The 14,258-nt window shown below is 47.1% G+C and overlaps 1 long non-coding RNA gene across 1 annotated transcript; it reads left to right on the forward strand.

Moving 5' to 3' along the window:
- The first annotated feature begins 226 nt into the window (after positions 1-226).
- Positions 227-3,757, forward strand: LOC144368279 (uncharacterized). Its single transcript, XR_013428084.1, has 2 exons — positions 227-437; positions 2,317-3,757. It is a non-coding gene; the product is annotated as an uncharacterized LOC144368279 (long non-coding RNA).
- Positions 3,758-14,258: the final 10,501 nt, after the last annotated feature.

Here is a 14,258-nt window from a genome sequence, read left to right on the forward strand (position 1 = left end):
AGCCATAACCTCCCGCACCTGCAAGGCAGCTTAGGCACCTGCTCCACAAGGGCAGGTTCCAGTAGGAGCTCTCTGCACTTGGCCTCAGATTTCCTCAATGTTCTGTCCTCCTTTACCCTCTGCTCTCCCCTCCAGTGTTTTCTGCAGGTGACTCATCAGATCACCATCTATCCTAGGTTGATATTTAACTCGCTGGGAGCCAACGTTGGTGGCATTAAGAAAGGATGATCAGCTGAACGCAGCGGCCCACCCCCGTTAATCCCAGTGACTTGGGAGGCTAAGGCAGGAGGATCACAAGCTCGAGGCCAGCCTCAGCAATTTTGCAAGACTCTCGTCTCAAAAAAGTTCTGAGGATGTAGCTCAGGGGTAAAGCAACCCTGGGTCCAATCCCCTTTACAAAAGATGGAGGAAGAAGAGGAGGGGAAGGAGAGGAAATGGTAAGAGAAAAGGCAAAACAAAGACAACGAGCGAGCGTCTTGTTTTATGCGCGAATGGTCCTTTGCCATTCTCGTCAAGCTGAAAAGAAACATCCTGAAACTATTGACTAGCAGCCAGTTACGTTAAATATCTAATTAAAAGAGATCTGGAGCTCGTTTAAAAATCGAACACTGGAAACACTTGCCAATCAGAACAGGGTGAAGCTGGGGAGAGGGGTTGGCTGAGTAGCAGCAGCCAAGAAAATATTTACCAATCTCAGCAAAAATAAATGCACAGATTTTTGTTTTTAAGGAAATGCACATATGGCTCTTTCCACCCCACCCACCCAGGTGAGTAGTTGATGTCTCTGGTGGAGGCCACGCAGGGAGCACAGAATGAGGGGGAGGCGTCATTTATCAGGAAGTGGAAGGACACCTCCCAGTGTTCCCAGCTGTGGGCCCTCGGAATTGAACAGGGAGGATGCTTTAAGTGGAACTCAATTCAGGGTTGCCAGATGAAATCCAGGACACTGGATTATCTTTTTTTTAATACAAGTAGGTCCCAAAGGTTGCGTGGGACATGCACTGAAAATTTATCTTTTGTTTCTCTGAAATTCAGACTTAACTGGGCATCTGGTAGTTTTATTTGTTAAATCTAGTGACCTTTGAAACCCCACATATTCAAGGAACCCAGGGCTTGGGAGTGTAGCTGGGTGAAGAGCAGAACAGAAATCGGGACCGGTTCAAGGTCAGATTTGGTTACAAGGGAACCAAATGAAAATCTGAGCCTGCTTTGTCATGTGACTCTTGCTGTGTAGGGCTGTTGTGAGGACTATTGGTGAAGTCAGGAGGCACCTTTCGGCCACATTTTGTGTGCTCCGTACACAGCAGCCGTTATCGGTGGGCAGAGAGCCCGTGGCCAGGCGAGCAGCACAGGTATGAGTTAGCTCTTATCTCCAAAGAAAGAGGGGAGCTGACAGGTAGACGAAGCCATCGCTTGCGGGGACCACTAGATGCCACGCACTTTCCCACCGGGTCTCACCTAGGCCTCTGAAGCTCATTTGATTGTCCCGCTCGCTGGCCTCGCGGGTGAGAGTGGAAAAGGAAGATGGTTGGCAGGAGGGTTGCCAAGCTCGAAAGGAAAGATCTGTCGGAGGGCAACACTTAGAGGTTGCTAAGCTTCGAATGTGTCCCCCAAAGTTCATGTGAAGAAAACTTGATCCCCCCAAATCATCTATTTATGGTGTTTGGAAGTGGAGTCTGTGGGAAGTCATGAGGATTAGAGGGGGTTCCAGGGTGGGGTATAGGAGGAGAAGACACCCACGCCTGCACGCCTGCCCTTCTGGCCATGAGATGCCCTCTCCCGTGGCAGGATGCAGAGAGAAGACCCCACTAGATGTCAAACGTACGACAGTGCCTACTCGTGGACTGCCCAGCCTCCAGAACCATGAGCCCCATAAACTGCTATTCTTTATAAATTACACAGTTTGGGCTATTCAGTGATAGCAATGAAATGGCCTAAAATAAAAATCAATGACTTTTTTTGGTCTGCACTAGGGATTGAATCTGGGAGTCCTCTACCCCTGAGCTACCTCCCCAGCTCTGTTCTTTTTATTTTTCGGTCCTAGGGATTGAACCCAGAAGTGCTTTACCACGGAGCCCCATCCCTAGCCTTTTCATTTTTTTTTAATTGTAAGACTGAGTCTTGCTAAGTTTCTGAGGCTGGCCTTGAACTTGTGTTCCTCCTGCCAAGTCACCGGGGTTATAGGCGTGTGCCGCTGTGCCCAGCTAATACCACTTTTTAATAGCGACACAAAGGGTCCTGGTTGACATCCCACCCTGGAAGGAAGAAGCCCAGCCATGATGTGGGGAGAATATTACTAAGTGTTATTTCTTGCAGGTCTGAAGACATCAGAGAGATTGGAGGAAAGACCCAGGAGTCCGTGTCCTGCCCCCTTGATGTGACATGTCAACCATCCTGAGAACTGAAGATATCAAGTCTCAGTGATCCACAGAACAGAGAAACACTCATCAATTATACTTCAAATGCTTTCTGCCACCGACTGGATTAGGTTGTCTAAAGTGTCCAAATGGGAAGACGTGGCCTGAGTCTGGCCAAGCCTTTTCAGTTTTGTGTTCCCTGTAAGACTCCACCTTCGAGAGTTCTTTTGTATTTTTCATTGATAAAATTGTCCTAGTATTTGGGGGGTCTTACTTAGACCCTATTGTTTTCCCCAATTTTTTTTGTACTGTGAGAAAACTCATAGAACAAAATGGCCACCCTAGCCATCTTGATATGCATAGTTTCACGAGGCTAAATATTATTGATGATGTTATGCAACCGCCACCAGCTACTTTGGGGGCTCCTGAACCTGGTCCTTTTCCTTCTCTATGTTTCTAAAATCTCTTTCTCTTTCACTTTTTCTTTTTTTGTCAGCAAAACTTGTCTGCGCTGGAGCGATCCCAGGCCTCACACTCATGCTCCTTCCAAGACGAGCCAAAGCTGGCTTCACGCTCGCTCTCTCCTCTGACCTCCCCTCTGTCACGTGGCTTGTCCTGAGGTCCCACTGGTGCGTGAGCCAGCAAACACTCACCTCACCTTCCCCAGACCGGAGGCCACTCTCAGCCCCCTCTCTGGACCCAGAGATCCACAGTCAGCCATCTTAACCCCGGGGTTGGTGTCTGAATGTCAGCTGGAGGGCTGTTTCCCTGGGGCCTCATTTGCACAGAGCACTGACCTAAACAGAGCTGGTTCCAAGCCCAGAGGCCCCGAGGACCTTTCCAGACCTTTCCAGACCTTTCCAGACCTTTCCAGACCTTTCCAGACCTTTCCAGACCTCGCCCGCATGGTGCGGTCAGGGAGCTGAGGAGAACAGTTATTGCCGAAGTCACTTTTCAGCTTCCAGAACCAAACCTTCTGGCTGGCTCCCAGGCTCTCCCTGTGTTCACCAGCTGATTCAGTCGGAGATTTCCTGGGGCTGAGGCCCTCCCTGCAGAAGGATATTCTCCGCCAAGTATTTCTGTGCGAGGCAGATTCTGAGGCGCCTCTTGGACATGGTCTCAGCTCCCCCTCGGGCCCTCTGTGAAGAGTCACAAGCTGGCACCCTGTCTGGGTCTACTGGAAGCTCCAGGGGCTGCCTCGAGGGGCCAGAAGAAAGCTCATCTCCCTTCCATCTCTCTCATTCCGAAGGGACTGAGGCCTTCTCAACAGCACCTGTGTGTTCCTTGGTGAAGGGACGGGGAGGAGCCTGGATCTGTTCTGTTTTTCTGTTGGCATGACCTGTTGTCCAGGTCTTGTTCCCCAAAGTGTGGCTGATTAAAAAGGAGAACCATCTAGCACAGAGCACGGGCTGCGTCCTTGGGATGGGAGTGGTGGGGAGTGACGTTCGTGAGCAACGTAGAGTGCGTACGTCCACCCTAAAGAGGTGACGATAATGGAGGCGACAGTGGTGCTGATGGTGAGGGTGATGGTGACAGTGGCTGTGATGATGGTAGCGGTGTTTCAGTTGATTGTGGATGGGGTTGCGGGGAGGCTGAAGAGGAAGAGGAGGTCAAAAGAGGGGTGACATAGGGAAGGGACATATTGCCATCATCATTGCTTTTAGTTTTGAGACCTCTTTTCAGCCTGAAAGACAGCCCAAATAGCATCTCCCTCCACTATTTCCCCCATTAAGGTGGACTGGACAGCACTTGAAAACGTCAAGTTTGGGGAGGACAATGGTAGAATCTGAGATTAAAAAAAAAGTCATATCTCACAAAATTTCCCAGGGTCAAGGTTGCTTGGAGAGAGTCTGATCGTCTGTACGTGTCATTATCTGTCAACTCACCCTGGCCATCTTTGGGTACAGAAAAAAAAAAAATACTACGGATGACTACTGTTCTTTGTACCCAACAATCGCTCCAGGAGAAGAAGTCACATAGATGACAATTCCAATTCCAAGCTTGTCATTTTCTTGTAATGGGTGCTCTCTGAGCCTGACTTTGCTCATCTGTGAAATGGGAATAATGACACCTGCAAGTCCGGATTCAGCGAGACAGCGCCTGGCACGTAGCTTGCTCTGACGAAATGTCAGTTTTTTCGGTACTCATGCTGTTCCCAGGAGGGGGTCCACAGCAAGATCAGGATGTCCAAGGTAGTTTATGCCAGATTTCTGCTTCTCTAGCAGGCACTTCCTGCCCTGAACATTTTTTCATGAGCCACAGTTGTATTTATTAAGAATCCTTTTGATTCTTATGACTTAGGATAACAAAACTGCAGACATCAAAACAAGAGAGAGACAGACAGAGAGAGAGAGAGAGAGAGAGAGAGAGAGAGAGTTTAACCACTCAATTAGTTGTTTTTTTTCAGATGCTGCCCAACTGGTTTTTTTCCACTGAATGGGCTGATATTTTGGTTGACTTGACCATGTGAAATGATTCTATCACTTTTTTTTTTTTCCACACACCATCAGGATGTTTTCCTTGCTATCTGGCCCAAGTTCCTTTTGCTTATTATTATTCCATTACTCCTACTTGTGCCGTCTGGTACCTGAATAATCTAGAGAGTACCTCTTGAGTTTGTTCCTTTCAAATATTTATAAACTCTAGTCATGACTTCATGCAGCCAACCCTATACATATTTAATTTTTCCTTATAAACAAGTCCTAGTTTCCCTAAATCACTTATTTACTCTTCTGAAATCTTTCCAAAATCCTTCTAGCCTTAATAGGAAGAGATGCTCCTAAATGGATCCTTACAAAACAGGCTCTAAAAGGTGATTGTTCTGGAACCCGGGACATGAATTACCAGTTCAGATACCCAGCCCTCATCACCTGAGGCTCTGACTCATGGGTCAAAGGTAGGGGTCTAGGAATGTGCATTTTAACAATCCCCACCTCCACTTATGACCTCCAGGTCATCTTGACCTGGTGTCCCTAAATGGCACTTTTATAGGTACACTGTCACACCGCAGCTGGCCTGGGATAGCGCCACAGGAGCTGGTGGGTTTCTGCTTCCTAATCTGCAACCACATTCAGGCTCATCTTCCCGAGATGGTATCAGAATGACCTTGATCAGCGTTTCAAGTGATCCCAATGCCTTTGATTATAGGCATTGTCTTGGTTCACTACAGCAGATGGCTACACAGACTTAGCAGAGAAGGAGAGACCTGTTCAGCTCCCAAAAAAGTTGTACTCTTTCCCCAGCTCTGCAGTCTTCAAGTTCTAGGTTGGTGGTGGAGCAAGGATTGCAAAGGGCCACTTTCTCTGCCACCCCTATGCTCCTAGAAATCTAGCAGGTTCACAACCTCCGTGGTTGCTCTTTGTATCCCTTTTTAATAAACGTGTTACCCAGTTAACAACAATCATACTACTTCTTTGCATTTTTACAGCACTCTGTGGTTCACTAAATACCTGCCTCTCCACGATGTCATTTGGTCTTCATAATAGCTTGGTGAGGTAAGGAGGCCAGGTGTTTACCATGTCCATTGAAGAAAGGCGCACAGAGAACGTGGAACTTGCCCAGGGATTTATGAAAAGTAAATGGATAACTTCTTAGCCTTTTTTCCAAGTGTAGTATCTGTTCCCAACACTTTAAAAAGTAAGTGGATGTCACAGGACTTAAGGTAATTGTTCTGGAACCTTCGGCCTGTGTTGCCACACCTCTGCCTCATGGTCATGCTGTTCCAGCCACTTGGACTATTCAAGGTATAGTCTTTGAATATCTTGATGATTTATAATTAAAACATTTGCTCCATGAATGCATCTATTCCTTGACATAGCTGTTGGGAATGAGAAGGAAACATCCAAGTTGGGTTTTTTCACCTGCCCTATAATTATCTCATTGATTCTGTCCACATTCATATAACAGAGCTCTTTGTTTCTGTAAGTTTTAATTGGAAAGATAAACATAAAAGACAGGGGCAATCTATAGCATTGTGAAGAACACAACTATTGATCTCATAAGGTTCTTCCCATGAGTAAAGATTTATCGTAGGAAACTTGTTGGCAAGAGAAGTAAAAGGGGAGTAGCTAAACTTTAGATAAGGCCGAGTATATTTTCTCAGTCAATTGACGAATTATAAGTGTTTTTATGGGTAAATAATATTCCATCCTGTATATAGCCCATATTTTCTTTATCCACTCATCGGTTGATGGACACAGTAGCTGAGCCCTTACCTTGGCTATTGTGAATGCACCTTTGTTTTATATATTTATTTATCTGTGGTGCTGAGGATCAAACTCATTGCCTTTTACATGCTAGGCAAGCACTCTGCTATGGCGCTCCTGTCCCAGCCCCCCACCTTTTTTTTTTTTTTTTTGGTGGTGCTAGGGATTGAACCCAGGACCTTGTGCGTGCAAGGCAAGCACATTTCCAACTGAGCTATATCCCCAGCCTAAGTCCCAGCCCTTTATCTTGGCTATTGTGAATGTGCTCCAATAAGCATTCATTTCCTTTGGGTATTTGCCCAGTCGTGGGACAGCTGGATCACCTGGCAGCTCTCTTTCTAGTCTTCTGAAGAACTCCATACTGTTCTCATTCATGGTTGCACTAATTTACGTTACCACCAACAGTGCGTTAGAGTTCTCTCTCTCTCTGCATCCTTGACAGCAATGTTATTATTTTACTTTGTTGATAATAGTCATTCTGGCTGGAGTTGCATGATATCTATAGCTTTGATTTGTTGAAATCCTGTCATTTGCAGCAAAATGGGTAGAAGGAGAGGATACCACGTTAAGTGAAAAAAGCCAGGCACCGAACAACAAACACCACATGGATCCTGTAAAAGAAGGGTGTAGAATCGTAACCACTAGAAACTAGAAAGGGAGAGAGGGGAGGGGGCAGAGGGAGGTGGGAAAATGGTACCAAAATATGGTCAGATAGGAGGAATAAGTTCTACCATTCTACAGCACAGCAAAGTGACTATAGTTCTCCACAACTTATTATACATCTTATAAAAAAACAAGAAGAGAGGAGTTTGGAAACTTCCGAACACCCAGAAATGATAAATCCTTCAGTTGTAAATGCTCATTATCCAGATCTGATCATTACACATTATATACATATGTCAAATTGCCACACTACAACTTATAAATATGTACAATTACTATGGGCAGATTAAAAGCAAAATTAAAAAAAATATATTTATTGGATACCGGTTATATCCCAAGCCTACACATTAGATAATATTAAAAGAATAGAAAATGAATAGAAGCCAATCTAGGTGCTGAGTGGCTTTAAGTCTTGGCCTTGTTTCTCTTACCTCCATTTGTTTATTTATTCATTCACAGAATACATATTTTATTGAGCACTTACTGTGAACCACACTCTGTGCAGGGCCCTGTGGCTACATCAGTGGACAAGACAGACTCAGCCCTGAATTGTGAACCTAACAGCCCAGAGGGGGATTCAGACAAGGACTCTGAGCAAGTAGTCAATTCTGTAGGACAGAAAGGCAGGCTGTTAGACTCGTACCTACAAGGGGCATCCAACCAGTCAGACTGAGGGGCCCTTACCAGGAAGCTGTATGTGCACACAGGCCCACTGCATTTAAAGAATTGTGGGTTTTTTGTTTTTGTTTTTTTTTTGGAGTAGCCAATCGGGAGTAAGCTGAAGGCCTGTCTCCTATTACCCCACGGCACCCCAAGGGTCCTAGGGAGTCACTGCTTAACCCACAGAATTGCCTCTGTATGAAACACTTTCCTGTCTTCCTCCCTCAGCTGGATTCTAGTGCCTACCTATCATCCCTAGCCCTCGCTGTGTTGGGAGTATGTTAGATATTCCACCCTCCGTGTAGTGTAACATCCTGTGAAAATCCTCTATTGTCATCCTTAGCCACTCTGTCCCTCAGACATCTCCCTCCTCAGACTTGGAGCACGTCCAGCTCGGGGCCTGTTTAATTTACCTCTGTTTTCTCTGCACCAAGCAAATGGCTGCCACGTAATAAGAATTGGATAAATGTTTGCCAAATGCACAAATGAATGAATGTCCCAGACTTCAATATCCGGTTGATCAGGAGGTGAGGAGCTGAGTATATGCAAATGAGACTATTTGCAAACAATTATGCACAATATGTAAAATCATGTAGCACCCCCTTCAAAATGAACAGCAAGCCTCCTTCGCCCAGCACACACAGTCCCCAGGGTGGTACACCTGCTTCTCCAGGGGTAAGTGTGTGTCTATGCTGTGTAGGCTTAGTTTTCTCCAACCGAGGAAGTCTCCCTTGGCATCATGAAGGGTGTTACCCCACCCTACCACAGTAAAATGGAAATCCTTTGGGAGTGACTATGGGTAGGGTTCCTTAGAAGTACAGGTCAAGAAGGAAAGTTTCCATCCCAAAGTTTCTCATATCACAAGTTCACAGCCAGCCACAGCAACTTAGCGAGGCCCTAAGCAACTCAGTGAGACCCTGTCTCCAAATAAAAAATGAAAGGGCTGAGAATGTGGCTGGCTCAGTGGTTCAGTGCCTGTGTTCAATCCCCAATGCAGAAAAATAAAATAAAATAAAACCTGCTTAGTTGCAGAGGTTAAAAACACAGGGTTAGAATCAGGGTGAATTGAGTGTGGCCAGGTCAAGCAAGTGCCAGTCAGATTCTATCTTTATTTAAATTTTTGAGCATTTGTTCATCATTTTTTTTTTGCATTCATTTTTTTTTTTTAAAAAAAAATAGAGATGGCCCCCAGTTTATGATGGGTTGATTTACAATTTTCCAACTTTACAACCATGGGAAAGTGATATGCATTCAGTAGAAAGTGTCCTCTGAATTCTGAATTTCCCTCATTTCTGGGGCTGGTGCTACATACTACCAGACTCTTTGCAGTGCTGGACACAGCCAGATGATCACTGGTGGATACCACCGCTCCTCCACAGTGCACTGTGTGGCTAAGCTGGATATTGGGCAGGCTAGATGCATTCTGTGTCTTTTTGACTTATGATATGTTCAACATATGCTTCAAGGAACATCTACAATAACATTCATTTTGAGTATTTAAGTTCCCAAGGACACAGGAAACAACTCAGAAAAATCCTCACCCAATGTCCCCCTCTCTGGTCTGAATTTACTCAGCAATTCTTCTCCAGCTTCTTCCAAAGCCTAACCCTGATCCCCACTTGCAATCCTGCTATGGATGAGCCTTATCCACACACTCCCTCTGATGGACGGCTGCTGCGAGCTTTAAAAACAGACACAGCATCCGTGAGCGTGTGCATGGGTTGTATTTCCCAGCTGGACATCTTCAGAAGCTGGGACATTATTTTTTCCCTCCAGTATGTCAGACTGTGGTCCCTGAGCTCATGGACAAAGTCCTGTGGTGAGGCCATTATTTATTTCCCTTGCCTTTGCTGATAGCATGAGATCAGCTAAGTGACGATGGCAGATCTCCAAGACCTGAGCACAGAGCAGCTAGGGGCTCGGTGATGGGAAGCAGTCAATTGTGGGAGGTGTTTGTAATCTCACCCACAGGAGCCGTGCTTTTCTGGGAAATGCATGAAGTCCTGAACACTAGAGCGCCTAATGGGTTTTGAGGCCCAAGTAAGTGTGTATGGATAGGTGCCAGGAGAGAGCAAATCATTTCAACCACAGTCTCCTCAATGCATCTCTGAGATCCCCATTGAGAATGGCTGCAAAGGTTTCATGACTTAGATGTGGGAGGCGCTGGGGAAGGCCAACCTCCATGCTCCCCAGGAGGCATTGCTTGTGATATAACCTTCAGTCAAACCACAGGATGCATGCTTTCCCTAGACCATCTCAGGGACTCCTTACCATAACACTGTGGTGTTGGTGTTTATGACACCCATATTTTTAAAATGGAGAAAGTGTGGCATAGGGATCATGTACCTATCAAGAGGTGGGGCAAAATCTAAACTCAGTTTTTTTCTAATTCCAAAGCACATGTTCTTAACTACCCCACTCTCTGGGCATCCGAGCTCTTGGACACCAGGCATCCCTAGCTGGAAAGTACCTTTCATCCATTTCTACATCCATTCAAGATTCAAAGAGTATCTAGAGTGAGTATCTAGGCCCTTTGCGAGGCCCTGGGCTTCCATGATGGAAGAGACCTGGACCCTGCTCTCATGGAAGTTGGAAGAGAATAAAAGAGGACCAGGGTCTAGAATGAATCAAAGGCCACTTGAGGTGGCCTGGCCAGGAACAAGTGGGTTCTGAAACTGAGCTCCTCTTCCACGGAGCTAAGTGCCCATCGAGCTGCATTCTGTGAAGGAAGCAATTGTTTGTTTGCCCAAAATGTTATAAGGTCTATCTGGGGTGCCTACCTCCGTTCACCATTGGTACTCTGAAAGGCACAACCTGTGGTGCCTCCAGGAGTCTACCCCAGGGCAGATTCTGAATAGTGAAGGAAGTCAAACAGCAAGTCCAAAAAACTGCAGTCTGTCCCTGTAACCCCAGTCAATGAGGTTTGCATCCAATTTCAGGGAATCCTGGTCAGTTTACCATGATTCAAATTAATGTCTCTCAGCAAAGGGCCTGAATAAGTAAAATTTCCCGTGATTCCCAAAGATACCTTATCTCAGCAGAGAGTGGGGCTTGTGTGTGTGTGTGTGTGTGTGTGTGTGTGTGTGCCTTCTGCCCGTGACCATCAGACCCCAGAGAATCTACAGGGAAGGGTTTGGAGGACACTTACTGAAGGAAACAAGGATAAGGAAAACTCGAGGTGACATCAAGCCCTGCGCTACAATTAGGGGAAGAATTTCCCCATTAACAGAAACAGAGATTCAAGGAACTCTTTGGAAAGAGGGACGAGTCCGTCACGTGGGCTCTCTTTCCAGTTACGATCACATTGGCTTCTGTCTGCAGGGCCTTCGTGTATGAGGGCGGCACGGTGTGAAAATGGTATGAAAGCCCCAACCGAGCTCCCATTTTATAGATGAGGACATTGATCCCCAGAAAAAACAAATAATGTGGCTTGGGTCACATAGCTAAGAAGTGGCAGTGCTAGAGAGAGTGGCAAAGGTGAGTCGTCTTTATTCAAAGGACGCGTGATGGACTTGCAATCTAGCTTAGAGGTTCCTGAGCCCTAAGATAAAGATAAAGGAAGTAAGATAAGGGAAATGAGGCCAAGAAATAGCAAGGCAGGTGGAAAGAAGGGGAAGAAAGACGAGAAGGTAGTGGAGGGCAGATCCTAGCAATTTCTGTTAGGTAATAAAGAAAAAAAAAAAAATCTCCTGCCACCAGCCATGGATGAGCTCATCCATCTCAGCATCTAAAGCAGAAAGTGCCAGAGCGGGAGAGGTTTTGCATTTCATTTTTTTCAGCTGAGGAAATTGATACAGGAGACCTCTAGTGGCTTCTCCTAGGTCTCTCAGGCTGTCGCAGACGCAGAGCCATGGCCAGGCCCCTGGTCTCCTGGCACAGGGGCCTGATAATTTCCACCACACCACATCATGGAGATTATTAACCTCAGTGACGGACGATGGTGCTATTAACAGCTGCGGTCACCGTCCAGTTATTTAGCAACACTGCCACCCCGGGAGCCATCTTAGCTTGGTGACTTGAAGGGTACGCTGCCCTGATCATGTGAGCCTCAGAGGAATGGAAAATTCCCGGCCCCGGTGAACAACACACCCTCCAGCTATCCTTCTTCATCAGCCCTGCCTTCAGAGGCTCCCAGGCCCTGCTGTCCCACCACCAGTTAATATTTCACTTTGGTGAGACTTCAGGGAACAAAGAACACGGAGCTGGCCTTGAGGGGCCAAAGGTAGGCAGACCGGTGATTCCTGATGCAGCTGTAAATAAGAACGGTGCAAATGTACTTTGGATAAGAACGCAGCTCAGCCTCCCGAGGAACAGCTGGGGAAGCTATTCATAGGGTGGTATGCTATTTGCGACCGTCAGCCTGGCATTTGAATGAGGCTCACCTAACTGTGCTGCCTTCCCCGCAGATGTGACTCATGCTCCTCATTTCCCCGAGTGAGGAGTGGCCAGGGGCAAAGGAGAATGCTCCTCAAGGCTAGCCCAGGGAGACCTGGGGGCCAGGAGTGCCATTTCCAAGGAGGCCTCCTACCCCTGGCGGGGAGGGCGGAGGACACAGAAAGCTCCTTTGGTAGTAATATCAGCCTGATCTCCCTCTGGGTTTCTCCCTGGACCCTTCCTAATGTCCCCTTCATCTTTGCCATTGTCAAGCACAGGGGACATTCCATACCCCTTCCCCACTCGTGGTTCAGCTCGCCTCTCAATCCTGAGGACTGGGAAAGGCCAATCCCAGCACCATGGGAAGGCCAGTCCCAGAGGTCACGGTGCCCTTCACACCACCTGCTTTCTGACCACCACACTGCAGAGCTCACACTGGAACTGAAGACCAAGGGAGCACGTGAGATGCAGTGGAGTGATTCTTACCCATAATTAGCTTGTCCTCCTGTGAACATCCTCCACCCGTGTTCCTGCCTCCCAGGGAGTCCTGTGTATTCCTGGCCTGGTCATGAGCCAAGGGCACATCAGAAGCAGGGCCTACTGTGGTCCAAAGTGGCCTGGGGGGGGGTCAGACCCTCATCTAAGGATCCCTACAGGTGGAGGGGTCCCAGGACCTGCCTAGAGAGTCAGCCTCCACTCCACAGCCAGCCCCAAGATTCATATATCAGTCTCAGGCCCGAGAGAAAAACTCCAGCTCTATGTCAAAAAGCAAAGTGACCTTGGGAGTCCATCAGACCCAGGCATTAGGAAAGGGCAAAATCTTTCTCCCCGCGATGACTTTCCTTCATGGCTCTGGATCCCTCTCCCTGGCCCCCTGCCCACCATGTTGCTGGAAGCTGCAGTCAAAGGGGTCTCTGTACACTGAGAAAATACTGAGCTGTGGTCTGGTGGTTTATATCAGGGAAGGCTCAGCTCCCCAGGCCGACCACAAGCTCTGCCTGGATCTCTGCACCCCCACACGGCAACCCCCAGCCAGCATGAAAGCAAGGACTTTGTGTGTCCTTGACACCTGAGCTGGCCTTTTGACTACTCGATTGCTCTGGGCAGAGAGGAAACTCTGATCTCTGCATTTCTGAAGGGCTTAGTGCTGACTTTGACACAGGGTATGCATGTAGTGGTGTTGTTAATTCGAATTGTCCGATTTCAGTAAAGAACTTTCTAAATGAGTCGACCTTACATTAATGGGCCCATGAGGGTATATGCTATAGATACATGAACTGATACCAATTTCACCTTCAAGACACTAGCAACCTTTAGAAATAATATTTCTTAAAAAATATTTCTTAAAAACATTTCTTCCTCCTGAGCAAAAATGATCCATGTATGGGGGATTTGGCATATGAGCTGGTCTTCTTAGCAGAAGGGATCCGTTTCCTGCTAGATCATTGTTATTCCACTCCCTACTACGTACCAGGCACTGTACTATGTGCTGATTATTCAAAGAAAAACAAGGTGCTGCCTGGGTTGAAGCCAGTTTCTCAAGGGGCTCGTTACACTGGATCAAAACTGTTTTAGAAACACGGCCTGAAGCTCTGTAAGAGACAGGCAGCAGCAGATAAATCTTCCCTGATGGAGGACGGGAGGGCAAGGCGAGAGGAGGTTTCCCGGAGGAGAGGACATTTGAAGGATGGAAAGATCCATACGGACAATGAAGTCTTCTCGGCTGGAGAATAGTAATGAAAACATCCCACGTCAGCTGCACTTTGGGAAAGGAAAGATTCCCCCACTCTCACTGTGGCATGATAGCAGACCAAGGTCAGGGTGACAACTTTGGCCAGGGAACGGGGCATCTGCTTCTAAGTCAGCCTGTCCCAAGGGCTCTTCCTGCCTGAAAATAGCTGCCCGGATTCATTTCTCCTATCAGTCCCAGAGGCCACAGACGGGGAAACAGGCTCTGTCCACGTGCAGAGCAGAGCTGTATCTGGAAAGTCGGGCTATA

Source organism: Ictidomys tridecemlineatus, chromosome 11 (assembly GCF_052094955.1).
Source record: "Ictidomys tridecemlineatus isolate mIctTri1 chromosome 11, mIctTri1.hap1, whole genome shotgun sequence".
Classification (NCBI taxonomy): Eukaryota; Metazoa; Chordata; class Mammalia; order Rodentia; family Sciuridae; genus Ictidomys; species Ictidomys tridecemlineatus.